This window comes from Panicum virgatum, chromosome 1K (assembly GCF_016808335.1).
Source record: "Panicum virgatum strain AP13 chromosome 1K, P.virgatum_v5, whole genome shotgun sequence".
NCBI classification, from domain to species: Eukaryota; Viridiplantae; Streptophyta; class Magnoliopsida; order Poales; family Poaceae; genus Panicum; species Panicum virgatum.
This window is the reverse complement of record NC_053136.1, coordinates 29,991,069-30,008,560: the sequence shown is the minus strand read 5'-3', so window position 1 is coordinate 30,008,560 and position 17,492 is coordinate 29,991,069. Positions and strand designations below refer to the sequence as shown.

General features: G+C 48.0%; 1 pseudogene; it reads left to right on the top strand.

Moving 5' to 3' along the window:
* Window positions 1–1,144: 1,144 nt before the first annotated feature.
* On the top strand, window positions 1,145–4,326 carry LOC120653693 (annotated as a pseudogene).
* Window positions 4,327–17,492: the final 13,166 nt, after the last annotated feature.

Below are 17,492 nucleotides of genomic sequence, written 5' to 3'. Positions count from 1 at the left end.
TGGATAATCACACTTTTGCAAATTCCCCCTCCTAACCTCTCTGCGCGCCCTCCCCTTGGATGTTAATCTGATGACCCAGATTAAAGTTTTTATAGTTTGCACGGAGAGGTTGGTTTGCACATGATATGTTTCCATCTGAAAATAAAAGAATGAATCTGACCATCAGATCAAAGTTGAGGAACGAAAACACCTATTTTGCCATGAGAGATAGCCATGCTTAGTTCTCAAATTTTATTTTACAATACACATCACATCGAATCTTTAGACACATACATAAAACATTAAATGCAGTTGGAAAAATAGCTAATTACACAATTTAACTGTATACGATGAGATGAATCTTTTAAGCCTAATTAATTTATAATTAATTATTAATTATTAAATAACAACAAAAGTACTACAATATTAAAACTTAAAAAGAAAAACTCACAAAATCAGTGAGAAGTCTAGAACTGGCTCCGCAGGCCCAAGGACCAAAGCGTCTTGGCGGGAGATTAGGGACCTGGATTCGGCAAAGCAGCCAATAAGCAGCAGCCAGCTGGACATTCAAGCTTTCAAAAAAGAAGCTAATTTTTTTCAAAAGAAAGGCAGCGAACTTTCCTCCTCCAGTCCTATTCAAAGCCAACTGGTCAATGATCTGACGCGTGGGACCCAAGGGAGTCACAAGTCTCAACTCTCAGTTTCAACTCTCAGCTTCTGGGACAATATAATCTCAACTTATCTCCTCTCACATAATACTATTTATTTTACTTGCCGAATACTATTCACTGCATCAGCGGAACAGCCTAAGCCCGGAAGCCCCTCTGCTAGGTGCTTTCCTCCTCCGCGGCTGCCAGACAGCGTCACCGGAGTCGCATGAGCGTAGTCTACGCGCACCGGGTCTTTCAATTTCAAAACCCGGCGTCGCACGGTGCCGAAGCACCGGTGGAACAAGCTCACGGACAGACGGATTCCTTTTCCCCTGCCACCCCTGTTGGTCCCACGTGAACCGAGTCCTCGTGGACCAGCCCACTACCCTCCCCAGCTCCCCTCGACTTCTCCGGCAGGCACCCTCACCGCCCCCAGCCGCAAACCCTTTCTCTCCCGGCGGTCTCCCCTTCTCCTTCCACCACCGGCGACCGGCCGCTCCCCTTATCCTTCCAAAATGCGGGTCCTGCTCCGCCGCGCCCTCTCCGCCTCCGCCTCCGGGGCCCGCGCCCTCTCCACGGCCGCCTCGCGCCCTGCGTGGGCGATGATCCGCAACGTGGAGGAGCCGCTCAGGTCGCCGGCGCCGCGCGCGTCGTTCCAGCTCGCCGATCCCCCGCGCGCCTCCCGCCTCCGCGTTCCCGAGCACCTCGTCGACCCGCGCCCGCGCCCCGACCCCCGCAGCGACGTCCTGCCCCTCGTCGGCGGCGGCGTCCGCGCCGCGAGCGGCGACGGCCTCCTCCTCCTCGACTTCATGGACGCCCGCGCCACGGCCCCCGTCGTCGCCACGCTCGGCTCCGGTCAGACGCGCCGAATCACGGGCCTCGACATGGACCCTGACAAGACGCGCTTCGTCTGCAACCCCCTCACCGGCCAGCTGTTCCGTCTCCCTGACATCGACGGCACGAAGAAGACCGCCCACTGCCAATTCCTCGGCATCCTCACTCGATCTGAGAGCCCGGGCGGGCCGCCGGACAGGTACGCGGTCGCCTGGCTCAGCGAGGAGCGGGACCGCGGCGGGGTTGAGGCGAGCTTCGTCATGCGCCGGTTTCTCTCGCAAACAGGCAAGGGGGGCGAGCTCGTGGGTTTGCCGTCCCCGCTCCCTCTCGCGTGGCGGATGGTGGTTGACCACGAGGTGGTGGCCTTCGCCGGCCGGCTGTGGTGGGTCGACGTCAGCTGGGGCGCCGTCTCAGTCGACCCATTCAGCGACCGACCAGAGCTCCGCTTTGTGGAGCTGCCGAGGGGAAGCGTGACGGAGCCCGTGACGGGGCTGCGGCACCTGGGGACGTACCGCCGCATGGGGGTCAGCGAGGGGAGGATGCGATACGCCGAGGTGTCCCAGAGGAAGCCTTTTGTGCTCAGTTCCTTCCCTTGACGACGACGGCAGCTGCTGGACGCTGGAGCACCGGGTGGCCCTCAACAGACTAGGGGGCTGGGCGAATGGAGGCTACCAAGGGCAGGAGAAGGAGGACACACCGCGCATTGGTGTTATTGATCCACTAAACGCAAGCATCGTGATTCTCATAATCGGCAACCATGCTGTCTCTGTAGACATGGACATGGGTAAAGTACTTGGTTGTGCGCTGATAGATGGCTCAATTCCACAGTTCTCTAGTTTTCTTACACCACGCGTTCTCCCAGTGGCTTGGATCAACCCTGATCCCTTGTGCAGGTTATCGTCTTTCTCATGTTTTCTTTGTGTTGCATTATTTGATATATGTGGTTTGATTATGCATATTATACTTGTTAGATTGAATATCTCCTTTTACATGCCCTTTTAAATTTATCTGTGTGCTACTGCTTGGAGGCTTGTCTGTAGTTGTATGATCTGTTTTATAAATCATCTCTCATGTTAAATGCTTACTAGCACGTACTACCGGACTCAAGGTCTTTGCCAAGTGTCTGAAACACACGGTAAAACACATAAAGCACTCGGCAAAGGGTTTGCCGAGTGCGACACTCGGCAAACCCTTGACTTCGCCGAGTGTCTATTTTTTGCCGAGTGTTTTATTTTTTACACTCGGCACGATGGAATGCACTTGGCAAACCATTAGACACTCGGCAAACGTGGGTTTTCCCGTAGTGTAGGTCCTCGTGTATAATTTGTGATTGTAATCTGGAAATTTAGGTAGGCATATATGTCAGATCTTGCCAAAAAGAAATGATATGCTAATTTTCAAGGCCTGAAATCCTCTACTTTTAGTCAACGTGTATAGCCATTATGTTTGTAGATGAATGTGTGTGTGATCTGTGGTATACTGATCTCTGCTAATTCAATGGGGCAAAACTGTGAGAAGGTAAAGGAAAAGGAAAGTGTTTTCAGTCAATTAGGCCAAACACCGTTCGGTGTTTAAACATGGTATATCTCTTTTGAGTATGTTAGATATTTGGAGGCTGTGCTCTTGCGTTTGATATGCGGTTTAGAGAAACTTTTACTACAATTTCTCATATTACAGTTGTTAAATTTGAGAATCTTCTACTTATTTCTCATGGTATAATTGTTATAATCCCTGTATGTAGGAAATCATGCAAGCGCCAAGTCCAATGTTAAAGGCAAGACTTTGTCAGATATACTAGTTCGTGTAGATAGGTGCAAGAAGAATTGAGGTGCTCATGCGTCATTTGGTACTTTCCTTTTATATTCTTGTTTAATCCGTCATCTATTTCCTTTTGCCCTTTGTGTGTTGGGAGATCACATTCATGAATAATTGAATAGTCAATTTTTGCTTCCTACAAATGGTTGTATCTTCATTTGTGAAGTTTGCTGCAAATTAGTGAAGACTAGTTCAACTAATTTACTACTTCAGTTTTGGCGCAACCAGTGACTAGTTTTGTAGTAGCAGTTTATAGTTCACTGTGCAGGAGTATGCTAACAATCATCTCTTTCCTGTTATACTCTAGACAGTTATATGACTTGGTACAAACAGCATGTTGGTCCACTGAAACGTATCACTTCGGAAAATCCAGAATATAGCCTGTAATCTTGTTAACTTCTTTAGTTATTGTCTATATTGCTTCCTTTTTCTTGTGCAAGTGGTCTTGTCGTGAGGCTTTGCTGCAACAAAAAAAATGGTGTATAGAAACTGAAGATGCAATGCTTATTTCTATTAGAACTGCAAATACCAAATAGGTATATGGGGTTTACTTTTGTTTCTGTTTACTAGTGTTCATAAATCATAATGAACCAAGCAATTCAGTTCTTTATCATATCATTCACTCCCATCAGATGATCAATGAAATGTTTCTAATGTTTACCATTTTCTTTCTAGGTTTCTGGAATTTAACAGGCGAAAGCTGTTCTAAACTTTTGACGGAGAATTTTCATTTTGGGAAAACATTGGCTGAACACTGAAGTTTGATTTTTGCTGATGTTTTTTGAACAACTCAACTTTAAAATCAGCTAAGCAGAGAGTCACCAGGTGAATTTGAGCTGCGGGCTCTCAGATGTTTGAATACAGCAGACTGTTAGAGTCGCCAGGTGGCAGGAATCTGGTAAAAGCTGAGCAGAGTCCTTAGATGATTCTGAGCAACACTTTGATGCTGTTTTTTTTGGAAGATTCACAGCTTTGTCAGTTAATTAGCATTCCGGACGTGATTGTCTGATTAGTGTAAGGAAACTGCTAATATGTCGATGTGTTTGACACCTCGTGGCTGTGTGATTTGTGCAGTTCGCATGCTCTGTCAACACTTGGAAAATTATGTCTTTTGCATTGCTTTTTTTGGGGACGGCCCGTGTGTTGCTATGGGTGCAATATTTGGAGCACAAGTAACATGGTTTGATCTTAGCAACATGTTGCTTGATGCTCATTCAAAAAATAAGCATAAACATATGTCAAGTACAAACATAATACAAGAAAATCCCTACTTCAAGCTCGCACATTCAAAAAAATAAGCATAAACATATGTCAAGTAAGTACAAACATAACATGCCAAAATCCCTACCTCAAGCTCATAGTTTGGAATTATATTAAAAAAAGGTAAATATGCTATTGAAGTACATCACGCTTGGCTTAAACTTCCTCAGCTTGGCTTAAGACTTAAACTTCCCAATTGGGTAAGGACACTCACCACTAAGTAGACAGCAACATATCGATGAGTTAATCAAGTTAGTTGCAATGATCCATCGCCTTTGCTTTCATTCATCTGTTTGTTTACCATGGCTCACAAGTCACGCAGTGCCCTTAGTTATTCTCATCAGGGCTTAGACAAATCAAATCCTACTCAGATCAGGAACGACAGAAACGTCATGTTCAATGTCATCTATGTCACTACTCCCAGCTCACAGAAATGTCTGTCTTCGATGGAACAGCACCAAACTTGCAGGGAGCTCTTCAAACATTTAAAGATGATTATCACCTATGGCAAATGTATGAACAACAATGCCTTGCCGAGACAGCGTCACGCCATCACCCCCTTCAAACAAAAGCCTTGCATTGGAGATGGGATGCGCCGTGGAGATTGAAGAACAGACAACCATCCTGTTTCAAACCCTTTATATATCGCAAAAAATAGGATTGGAAGCATACAAATCACATTAATCACATTCAATTATATATATGTGAATTATGGAAAGTGAACAAAACAGTAAGAAAATTCTTCAGCAATGTGCTAGGAGCATTTTGCCTTGGATCCAGCGTTAAAACAACAGGCAGAGGAATGCATGATCCACTAATTAAACACAGAAGTTAGCTGACTTAAGCGTATGTGTACAACAGTAAAAGCGTATAAATAACTAATCTACCAAAAGGGAAAGCTTGCATTGCCTATACCATATATCCTGCTCGCTATCTGTAATATATACTATTTTAGCGTACTGGAAGTATTATTACAACACCAGTTGAAAGGCATATGGGTTAATTAAATTGGATCAAAAAGTGCTATGCACGCACCCATCCAAAATGCTTCTAGAAATTAAGCCAAACATCACAAACAAGGAGTACCTTGTAGATGCCAAAGCAAAAATGCAAAATCTATGTGGCTCAGATAATGACATCATCAAGGCACTACTTGGATGAGCACAGGCACAAACACAAACACAAACACAAACACAAACACAAACACAAACTGTGCATGCGCTCATCCAAGTAGTGCCCAAGGTTTTTTGGGGAGTATAGCTGCTAAGAAAGCACCTAATGATCAGGGGCATGACCCAAATGAATGGCGAAAGCCAAGTGATGTACGTGTAAATGGAGGATGCATGCACCATGATGCATGTACGGGGTCCCCATTCTCCGCAGTGGAATCTGCGCCCCTCCATTAGTCACTCTCATTTTGTTAGATTTAACAGACGAATTAACATGTCGCACTGGTGGTAATTTCATTAAAAAAAATCTTGGAAGTACATATAGGGTTGGGTTACGAGAGCGTATATTCATAAGGATGAGTATACGTGCATGTATATGTCAGCATCTACATCTGAAAAAAATACTATGATATCAAAAGATGGTTTTTATAACGGAAACTAGGATTTATTGCTTCGAGTAATAAAAATTGAAAAAAAATTGCTCCCACCCCACAACGGGCTCACCACGCCAACACCATCATCCATGTGGATACTTAATTAATTTTTGTTCTTACCGCTTGTGCTCCTTAATTCACTCTTAAAATAGTTCAAACACATTTACTACTCCCTCCATTTCAAATTAGTTGGTCGTTTGACTTTTTAACACTATGTTTGACCACTTGTATTATTCAAAAAATTTGTGCAAACATAGTCAAATTTAAATAATTCTTGAAGAACTTGTATTGATAAAGGAAGCTACAACAAAAAAAGTGATATTTTGCATAATTTTTTTAATAAAATGATTCGTCAAACTTGAGGTTGAAAAAGTCAAACGACCTATAATTAGGAACGGAAGGAGTACTTGAGAAAGGAGCGCCTAACATTTTTTATTTGCCCGGCACAACAACCTAGGCCATCATACGAGAATGAATTAGACCAAAGACCATTTGGCTCCTCTTTATAGAAAGCAAAATATTGTTTGCTGGGTTACCGGCTTATTACAAAAAAGGTTTAGGTGTTTTGCCACAACTATACTACTCCCTCTTTTTTTTGTTGTTGTACTCCCTCCGTTCCAAAATATAGGTCGCTTTGACTTTTTAGATTCATATATTTTGCTGTGCTCTAGATATAACGTATGTCTAGATATATAGCAAAATATATGAATTTAGAAAAGTCAAAACAACCTACATTTTGAAACGGAGGGAGTATTTCTCTTAGACATACATCTTCTCTCTCCCAAGGGAACTGCGCCCAGAGGCCCACTCATGCATCATCTCGTTAACTGCCTCATCTCGTTTACCGAAGCGATATCTAAAAAAACTGGAGGGAGTATGTTGCAAGTGATACTTAGATGTGGATGCTTTATTCCTAAGCTCTGTTGATTGAGAAGGCTAGCTGTGTCAGCAATGGTAACCATCTTTCCTCAATTTGTACACGTACGCTGGATGCATCGGTCTTCCTACATGCTTGGATCACCTATGCAGCATGGTTAACTTTACATGCATGGTTGTACTTGTAAGACACATTTGCTGACCACCAGCATGTTAATACAGGGAGGCAGATTATCTAGTAGAACTGTTAAATATTAAAATGCAGCAAACGGGTACTGCAACTTCTCGTCTGATGGACATTCAATGTTTGTGCTTGTTATTGGAGGGCACAGCAATAGTGGCTCCCTGTTTCTTCTCTGAAATGGCAAATGGCAATATAACTGTTGACACAGAATCACGCCAGCACACTCGAGTGCACTAGAACGCTCAAACGATCGTCAAAACGATCAACACCCGCGAAACCCTGGGCGGACCGGTCTGACTGGTGCAGGCAGGGGCTCACTGGAAACCTAGAACAGCGAGCTCGGGAGGGACCCCGTCGGAGCTCGTGATCGTAGGGTTGCTCTGAGGTCGGCAGGCCACTCAGAACGCCATCGAACGCCGTGGAGACGAGCGAAGAACAGCAGATGGGATTGGAAAAGTTAGGGTTTAGAGGTAAAAGGTAAAGGATAAGTGTGTGAATTGATTGGGATTACCCTCAATCGGCCATGGCCCTTCATATATATAGGGTGGGGAGGTCTGTACCCGTTAGGAGTCGGAACCCTATCAAATCCCGTGTCAAAATACAACTCCTAACTCGGACTGGGCATTTCGGACCGGTCTGACCGGTCTATGGACCGGTCTGACCGCTCTGGACCGGTCTGACCGGTCTGACTGGGGTGCAGGTCTACTGGGAGGCATAACTCTCTCATCCGGACTCCGAATTAGACGTTCTATATATGCATTTCCATCGTCTCGACGGGATTTACGCAATGGTGCAGTCCAATTTGCAATTTGACAAACTTGTCTAGACTGGTCTGACCGGTTCAAGGGAGAGGTCTGACCGGTCCTGCCCAGATTGTCCAGAAAACCTTCATCGTGCCAATTTTGAGTGTCAACATATGCCCCCCTGTTTCTTGGTAAAGCTTGCGTACCAAGAAACATATCTCCAAGCCCAAAAATGCACTTGAACAACGAGAAGCACCTACGCACCAATCATGTCTTGCTTTCAATGACGATAGTGTATATGGCCATGTCATCTAGTGCAAGTAGAATAAGCCTGAGTATAAATTATCTCGGCTGTGAATCATGTTCTTCAAAAGAATCGCTTCGGTCCATTTAGTAGAATAATCTATAGCAACTACCACGAAGCAATGTCTTTTTGAAGATAGAGGACTAATTTTAACAATAAAATCCAATCCTCAACCTCGGAATGACCATGATTTGATAATAGGATGTATCAACACAGTAGACAAACCGCTGACATTCTTCACACCCCTTATACTGCTTGAAAGAATCAGACATCATGGCAGGCTCGTACAAATCGGCTCTTTTAAACAACTACTTCATCTTTGGAGCCGATTGATGTATACCACAAATATCTTCATGAACGTTCCTCATGGCAACTTTGGCCTGATCTGAGCTCAAACATTTAAGAAATAAATATTCGGCTATTCAACGATAGAGCTTATCGTTGACTAAAACATTTTTAAGTGTTATCCGCCAAACATCCTTTTCTGCACCACGACCAAGATTTTTAGATAGGAGATTACAGGAACCCTCTAGTCCTGATCTTCGGCTTTAGTGATGAATCACCTTTCATAGCTGAATTGGTGTCTCCAGCAGTCTGGACGGTCAGACCGGTCTCATGACCGGTCAGACCGGTCTAGGCGGTCAGACTGGTTGCATCGACCGGTCGGACCGGTTCGTCCAGATCCTGCAACTTGGCTTTTGCTTGCATCGGCTTTCGAATATGAAAATATTTTTTCATAATTTATTAGCCAGATGCTTGCTTAGCCATAGCAATAGCCTGCCCATTCTCTTCCCTTGGTATATATCTTATAACAAATTCATTGAAGGAAGAAATAATATCGAGGTATTTGCCAAGATATGCATTTAAATATCCATTATATCATTAGCATACCTCAAATACTTACTGCACCATCAGAAATGAATCACCAAAGGCTTCAACACGTTTCACGCCCATAAATTGCAAAAATTCCAAGCCAAATAAGAGGGCTTCATACTCAACTTGATTATTTATGCAATCCTCCTTTGATCGGTTTGAGAACTCAAAATACCACCACTTGGAGAAATCAAGACAGCACCAATTCTTTGATCATCATCACAAACCGATCTATCGAAATATAATTCCGTGGTGTGCAAGTAACATAGCCGACTTCCAAAGCATGCTTATCATTAATCCGATGCTCAACAATGAAAACCATTATGATTTGGCCTCTCATAGATTCCAAGGATTCACAAGCCAAATCATATTCAACTAAAACATAAGCTCACTCGCCGATTCTATCACTTAAAATCGGCTTTTGTAACATACGCTTGAACACATCGGTTTGACATACTACTATGCAAGTACTAGATAGTAGATAATGCTTCAATTTGGTACAAGCATAATAGAGAGACAAACATAACTTCTCAGTAAGAGTATACCTTGTCTCCGCATCAATAAGTCGTCGGCTTATATAAGTGATAGCATACTCCTTGTCTTTGGTTCTTGAGTCAAAACAGTCCCAATGACATTATCTTCAACAGCCACATAAAGCCTGAAAGGAACCCCTCTCCTAGGCGCCTTGAGCACAGGTGTTGAAGACAAATAAACCTTGATCTTTTCAAAAGCCTCTTGCTGTTCTGCCCCCCAAGTAAATTCGGTTTCATTCTTTAACCGAAGAATAGAAGTAAGAGCATCAATATGCCTTATTACAAATAGTTTGCTAATTTTCTAGCTCGAATTGAAAAACTTCTAATTCGGCTTTTATCCGCTGATGTTGCAATTTTCAACCAGCTCAAGACCTAAAATACATGATCAAAGTCTTGAGAGCCCCTTGCAAACTAATCTGTTGCATAGAAACTTCATGAGGTAAATTATCATTTGCCAATATTTTGCCCCCCGAGCACTTAAATGTCGTCGAGCTCCATATTGCTGCTCTTTTGGTGTAGCCTCATGATCCACTAGCTCCTCATTGCCTTGTACCGAGAATGTTAGCGGTGTTTCTCCATTGCAAGGAACCGAAACAGGCATTGCCGATTCGGCTTTCTGTTTTGCTGGAACCTCAACCGGTCTGACCGGTTGCTCTGGGCGGTCAGACCGGTCGCTTGTACCGGTCAGACCGGTCGCCTGACGCGGTTTGACCGATCGTGTTGGCTGGTCAGCTGTTTTGACCCTCCATACCTTGCCTTGAGGGACCATTAGTCTGTAATGGTTGGATTGTTTGTCCCTCAGCCTCTCGAACTCTTTTTTCCTTCTTCTCCTGAGCACGTAGACGCTGCAGCTTCCTTCTTTGAGTACGAGTCAACCCCGAAGGACACCATCTTGGTTGAAAGTACTTTGATGTCGAGTTACTCCTGCTAGCCTCATGATCATTAGCCATGATCGGCCTTTGAATAGAAAGATTGACCGATTTACCAAAAACCATCGGTCTTGTACTCGCATCATTGACAACCTCTTTGATATTGCCGATTTGCACAACATCAACGGTTTTAGCTTTCCCTGGATCAATAGTGGGTTGTACCTCTTCTTTCTTCTCCTTGACACGGTAAACCTGTCTTGGAGAATGAATTTTGTCCGGTCTCTGATGAGACCGGTCAGTGGCGACCGGTCTGACCGGTGCAGGCTGTCGCCTCTGACCTGATTGGTTGGATCTCAATCGGTCATGTACTGGTCGTGCAACCTTGCCAAACACAGGCCTTCTGTGATCCTCCTCCCGTCGGTGAGATGGTGGGTGTAGCATCGGATAACAATACATCCAAAATCCTTCATGTTCCCATGCAGGATAAGAAAATCCCGATGCCGGTGGCGCCCATGGTGTAGTAGCATACACCTTCTGAGGAGGGAACATTGTAGTGCTATCTCTCCTATGCTTGCTGGATTCTCTCCTAGGAGAATAACGCTTGCCTTGACGTGGAGATGAACTTGATTCTTTTTTTAGTGGCCGATCTTTTAGAACGGCCTTCGTGTACTTGTTCAATAATTGATCAAAGGTAAGTTTCCACTTCTCAACCTTTTCCTGCACCTTTGATTCATTAATCTTCCAAGTACCAACTTCCGGGCTCTTAGGCTTGAGAGTTTTGGGTCGGCTTTTTGGCTGACCGGTCTGACCGGTAGAGGCGACCGGTCTGACCGGTCGTGCCTGGACAGCAGGCCGACTCGAGTCTCGCGAGGAACTCTCTTGCCCCCTGGGTCTTGAAGCTTTGACAGTAATTTTTAATAACTCCCTACCATCAGGAACCTTCTCCAATGTCACTTCCCAAGCCAGAATCTTGTCATTGACATTCTTCGGCCTTGGCTCACCAATGATGACATTTTTTCCTTTAGCTCCTTCGGCTTGTTCTGGCCGAATGAGTATCTTGGCATTATCTAGATCAATGGTATGAACTGGGGATGACGCCTTATCAACTTGCATCTCATGCATTTCCAATCGTCCTTCATTAATGGCCGATTGGACTCTTCGATGAAAAATATTGCAATCATTAGTTGTATGAGAAAAAGAATTATGCCACTTGCAATATGCATGCCGTTTCAACTCCTCAAGCAGCGGTATGACATGAGACAACTTAATGTTTCCGCTTCTAAGCAATTCATCAAATATACGATCACACTTAGAAACATCAAAAGTGAAACGAGCTTGTTCTTGCCGATTCTTTGGAATCGGCTTAAGCGATGAACAAGCGTATGGCTTAGCTTCTGATGGCCATATGAACTCAGCAACTTCCTTTTTCTCATCGTCCGAATCAGATTTACAATCAACATGTATGGACTGATGATTCTTGAAAGTATCCTTTGCATTCTTAAATTTAAATTCTAAACCAATGGCTCTCATTTGCAAATGATTAACGGTAATAAAATCAAAACCATCGAGTTTTTCTTTCAAGTAAGAACGCAAACCATTGTAAGCTAAGTTCGCCAAATCTTTTTCAGAAATTGTCAAATTAAAGCATCGATTTTTTATAGCTTTGAATCTTTGGAAATAATCCAAGACTGACTCATTTTGGCCTTGTCTAACCGATGATAAATCTGACAATTTAACTTCATTGTGACCAGCTAGATCTTCTTTTAATTTAGCAAGATTGGCTTTGCATCTACCACTCGTAGATGTTTGTGATGCGGAATTAAGACGATGTGCTATGGGATCATCTTGTTCCATCGTCTGAATCGAACTCACCGGTGCACGCCCCAAAGAGTTTTCATATACATTATCAAAAATCGGTTCATGTGGAGAACCAGATTCTTGTAAAAGCAATGGCGACACAAAATTTGTCAACTCATTCATTCGGCTAGGAACTGCCGAACACGGAATTGAAACAATTGGCGAAGTGACCACCAACGAACCGGTCTGACCGGTCTGTTGGACCGGTCTGACCGGTCCAGCCGTGCTCGGCTGTGACGCTTGCAATGGTGGTGTTTGTCCTACAAAATAGTTCATCGGCATGCCATATGGTGGTTGTTGAATAGATTTTGGCAGAGCCGATAAACTAGACACAACAGTTTGAAAAGAACAATTACCATCTATAGATTTGCCTCTTTTCAAGATATCTATTTGACCTTTTAAATTACTGAGCAAATCATTCGTGGGCTTATACATATCAGCAATTTTCTTATCCATAATAGATGATAATTGGCTAAACAAGTCGGAAGATGAAGTGTTTACATTGATTATTACCTCGACTTGCTTATTCTTGAGCGTGAAGGAGGGCATCACGAAGTCTTGAACCCTCGTGACCTGGCCTTGCTGATTTTTCTTGAATCCCTTCAAGAATTGTGCTTTGAAGTGCTCCCTGACCACCAAGTACTCTTGGCGCTCCTCCTCGCTGAGTTCCTCGATAGATGTGGAGATGTTGCCTTCATCGAGTTCGGTGATGACGCCCATCTTCTTTGAGAACTAGATTAGATCGGTTTAAAAACCAGATTAATCTGTCCCCAGCGGAGTCGCCAAAAAGTGTGTTGACACAGAATCGCGCCAGCACACTCGAGTGCACTAGAATGCTCAAACGATCGTCAAAACGATCAACACCCGCGAAACCCTGGGCGGACCGGTCTGACCAGTTTCGCCGACCGGTCTGACCGGTGCAGGCAGGGGCTTACTGGAAACCTAGAACAGCGAGCTCGGGAGGGACCCCGTCAGAGCTCGTGATCGTAGGGTTGCTCTGAGGTCGGCAGGCCACTCAGAACGCCATCGAACGCCGTGGAGACGAGCGAAGAACAGCAGATGGGATTGGAAAAGTTAGGGTTTAGAGGTAGAAGGTAAAGGATAAGTGTGTGAATCGATTGGGATTACCCTCAATCGGCCGTGGCCCTTCATATATATAGGGTGGGGAGGTCTGTACCCGTTAGGAATCGGAACCCTATCAAATCCCGTGTCAAAATACAACTCCTAACTCGGACTGGGCATTTCGGACCGGTCTGACCGGTCTATGGACCGGTCTGACCACTCTGGACCGGTCTGACTGGTCTGACTGGGGTGCAGGTCTTCTGGGAGGCATAACTCCCTCATCCGGACTCCGAATTAGACGTTCTATATATGCATTTCAATCTTCTCGACGAGATCTACGCAATGGTGCAGTCCAATTTGCAATTTGACAAACTTGTCTAGACCGGTCTGACCGGTTCAAGGGAGAGGTCTGACCGGTCCTGCCTAGATTGTCCAGAAAACTTTCATCGTGCCAATTTTGAGTGTCAACAATAACTTTCCTAAAATAACCACCGGGTCAGTCGGAAACAGAGACTCCAGCTAGGGGTCAGGAGAAGGAGTGGAGGAGGTGGAGTAGGGGAAATCCGACTCGTCAAAGACGACGTGTTGGGAGCAGGGTTAATGAAACCGGTGGAAACCGGTCAAACCGGTCCGGCCCGGTTACGGTTTGGGCCGGTACCAAACCGGCCCCAATTCAAAATTCAAATTTGAATTCAAAAAAAATAAAAATTTCCAAACCGGTCATACCGACCGAAAAACCGGTCAAACCGGCCGGTAAACCGGTCTACCGGCCCCAATTCAAAATTCAAATTTGAATTCAAAAAAATAAAAAATTCCCAAACCAGTCATCCCGGCCAGTAAACCGGTCATCCCGGCCGGTAAACTGGTCAATATACCGATCGGAACCGGTTGCACATGCGATTTTGAATTTGGATTTGAATTCAACCGGTTTCCGGTCAAACCGGTCCGGTAAACCGCTACCGGAGGGCGGCGGTTTGACCGGATCGGTCGGATTTGTAAACCCTGGTCGGGAGATCAGGACGCGGCGAGAGGTGAGGTCAAAGCATCGGTACCCCTTGTGGTCAGGGGAGTAACCGAGGAACACACAACGAGTCGAGCGGGGCGCCAGCTTGTGAGAAGCGGTGGCGGAGGTATTAGGGTAACACGCACACCCGAAGACCCAAAGGTGGTCGTAGCGAGGAGGGGTACCGAAGAGAGCGTGGTGTGGAGTGAGAGCAGGAGAAGTAGTGGACGGAAGGCGGTTGAGCAGGTAGGTGGTGGTGTGGAGGCTCTCAGCCCAGAAGCGCGGGGCAGAGAGGCCTGGATCAGAAGGGTACGCACGACGTCGTTCGTCGTGCGAATCATCCGCTCAGCCTTGCCGTTCTGAGGAGAGGTATACGGACAAGAAATACGCAGCTGAACACCCCAATAGAGGAAGAAGGAACGGGAGGTGGAGTTATCGAACTCCCGCCCGTTGTCACACTGGACGGCCTTATCGGTGAGGCCGAACTGAGTGGACACCCAGGCAAAGAAGTGGAGGAGAGTGGGGAAGGTCTCAGACTTGGCGCACAAAGGGAAAGTCCAAGAGTAATGAGAAAAATCATCCACCACGACCAGATAATATTTATAGCCAGACATGTTGAGTACAGGAGATGTCCACAGGTCACAGTGAATAAGATCAAAAGCATGCGCAACATGCGAAGAAGAAGAAGAAAACGGAAGTCTAACATGACGACCTAACTGGCACGCATGACAGAGGTGCTCAGCAGGAGCCCTAGTGCATGAAACATCGGTACTACGACTGAGCTGAGCCAAAACATCGCGGCTGGGGTGACCAAGCCGGCGGTGCCAGGTGGTGGAAGAAGGCGTCACGGCAAAAGTAGCAGACGAAGAAGAAGAAGCCGAAGGCGGAGCAGCGGAAGTAAGAAGCCGAAGAGTGTAAAGGGGCCCCAGGCTGTCTCTTCGGAGGAGCGGATGCCGGAAAGCCGAAACCTTCACAATAAGACCAGAAGAGTCAAATTCGATAGAACAGGAGTTGTCAGCAGTAAACTGGCGAATGGAAAGAAGGTTGTGAACCATTTGAGAAGCAACAAGAACATTAGAAAGACAAGGAGCAGAACCCACGGCGGTGACAGGAAGGCAAGACCCATCACCAACCATGATGAAAGAAGGACAAGAGGGGTGTGGGGGTCGGATAGAAGAGAGGATACCGGCGTCTGGGGTGGTGTGGAAGGAGGCACCCGAGTCGGCGATCAACTCGGTGCTGACCGACGGCATCAGCCCTATGGTGCTGAAGGACTGCGCCAGTGCGGCCTAGTCCCACCCCCCAGGCCAGGTCGGCTGCTGGCTGGGCTGAGGGCAGAGTCCAGGACGGCGCGAAGAGGGGAGCAGCACCGGTGACCATGGCCGCCGGCGCCCCGCCGGACCCTGGAAAGGCCACATCGAGATGTGCCCTGACCATGGGTTGCTGAAGGATGGCCACGGCATACCTCCAGGGGCAGGAGCAGGAGCAGGAGCAGGAGCCGGAGCCGGAGTCGGCGGAGTCGGCGTGCCCCGACGGCCCCCACCGGTACCGGTACCCCCAGAAGCAGGGCCACCTGTGCCACCACCACCACGTCCCCCCCGCCGACGACGTCCATGCCCCCCACCTCCGGTCTGCCTGGCGGGAGCAGCACCAAGGAGAGATGTGGCAAGAGCGGCGGAGGAAGCCGGTGGAGCAGCGACGAGCGCGATGGGGGTGGACGGGGATGATCCGGGCACGAGACCCCTGGTAATCTCCTCGAGGGCGAGGTCGTCCCGGATCTGCAGGAAGGAGGGGAAGGGCCTCTGGTGGGTGATCCAAGTCTTCAGGTGGTCATAGGTGCTGCTTAGGCCCCGCAGGACATTGAGCACCAAGACTCGATCGGACACCGGATCCCTGAGGTCGTGAAGAGCATCGGCCATGCCCTTTATCCGCCGGCAGTACTCACCAACGGAGAGGTTCCCCTGCTCGAAGGTACGGAAGGTGGCGTCGAGCTGGAGGGCGCGGAACTCGGCGTTGCCGAGGAACTGCCCCTCGAGCGCCATCCAGGCCTGTCGCGCAGTGCCGCCGTGGGCCCTGACGAGGTACTGAAGATCTAGGGAGATGGTCCCGAAGATCCAGGACATGGCGACGCTATCGAGGCGCAGCCACACCACGTCCTGCGCCTCGATCGGCGTGTCGAGGAGGACGTGGTCGTCGAGGGCGTAGCAGCGGAGGGCGAGCAGGACCTGGTCCCACCAGCGTCCGTAGGAGGAGGATGTCGGGTCGAGGAGGACGGTGACCAGGGCCCTGATGTTCTGACGCCTGCGGCCTGGAGGTGGAGCTGGGCACCATCGGGTCGGTCGGGTCGTACCGGGCTCCAGATCCAGTGGGCGGGGCCTGGTGGGAGGAAGAGACGCTGGGCTCGGGGATGACAGAGACGCGGAGGAAGTGCTCCGCCTCGGTGACCCAGAGAGCGGAGGCTTCGGCCGCGTTGCACTCACACTCCTAGGCGAGGGCAGCCATGCGGACCTGCTCCTGGGCCGCCGAAGCCTCCGACTTGGCGGCGAGGAGGTCCGCGGCGAGAGCGGCGTTGGCCTGCTGCCCGCGGAGGGCGGCTGCAGAGAGCGGCGCATCCGCAGGCGACATCCCGAGCCCGGTCCACGCGGCATCAGGCGCGGCGTCAGCGACGGGCTGCTTGCCCGCAGCGATGCGGGCGGCCGGATCGACGGCAACGGCGCGCTGCTGGGCCCCCGCAGCCCCTGAGCCAGCAGCAGCAGCGGCGGCGTCGGGCACGCGCAGGGGACCTTGGGCGGTGGTATCGTCGACCAGCTTCTGGGGCGGCACGGGAGGCCCCTGCTCGAGCAGCAGGGGGCCGGTGGCAGCGTCTGCAGCGCTGGCACCGCCCGCGGCGGCGTATCCCACGGCCACCGCGGCGGCGGCGGCCGCAGCACCATCCAGCGCCGGCTGCACGGCCACCAGGGCTGCGGCTGGGAGCAGAGCAGGTGGCGGCGGCGCAGATCTGGGCACGCCCAGCGCAGAGGAGGCTGAAGCAGAGGAAGAGGAGGGAA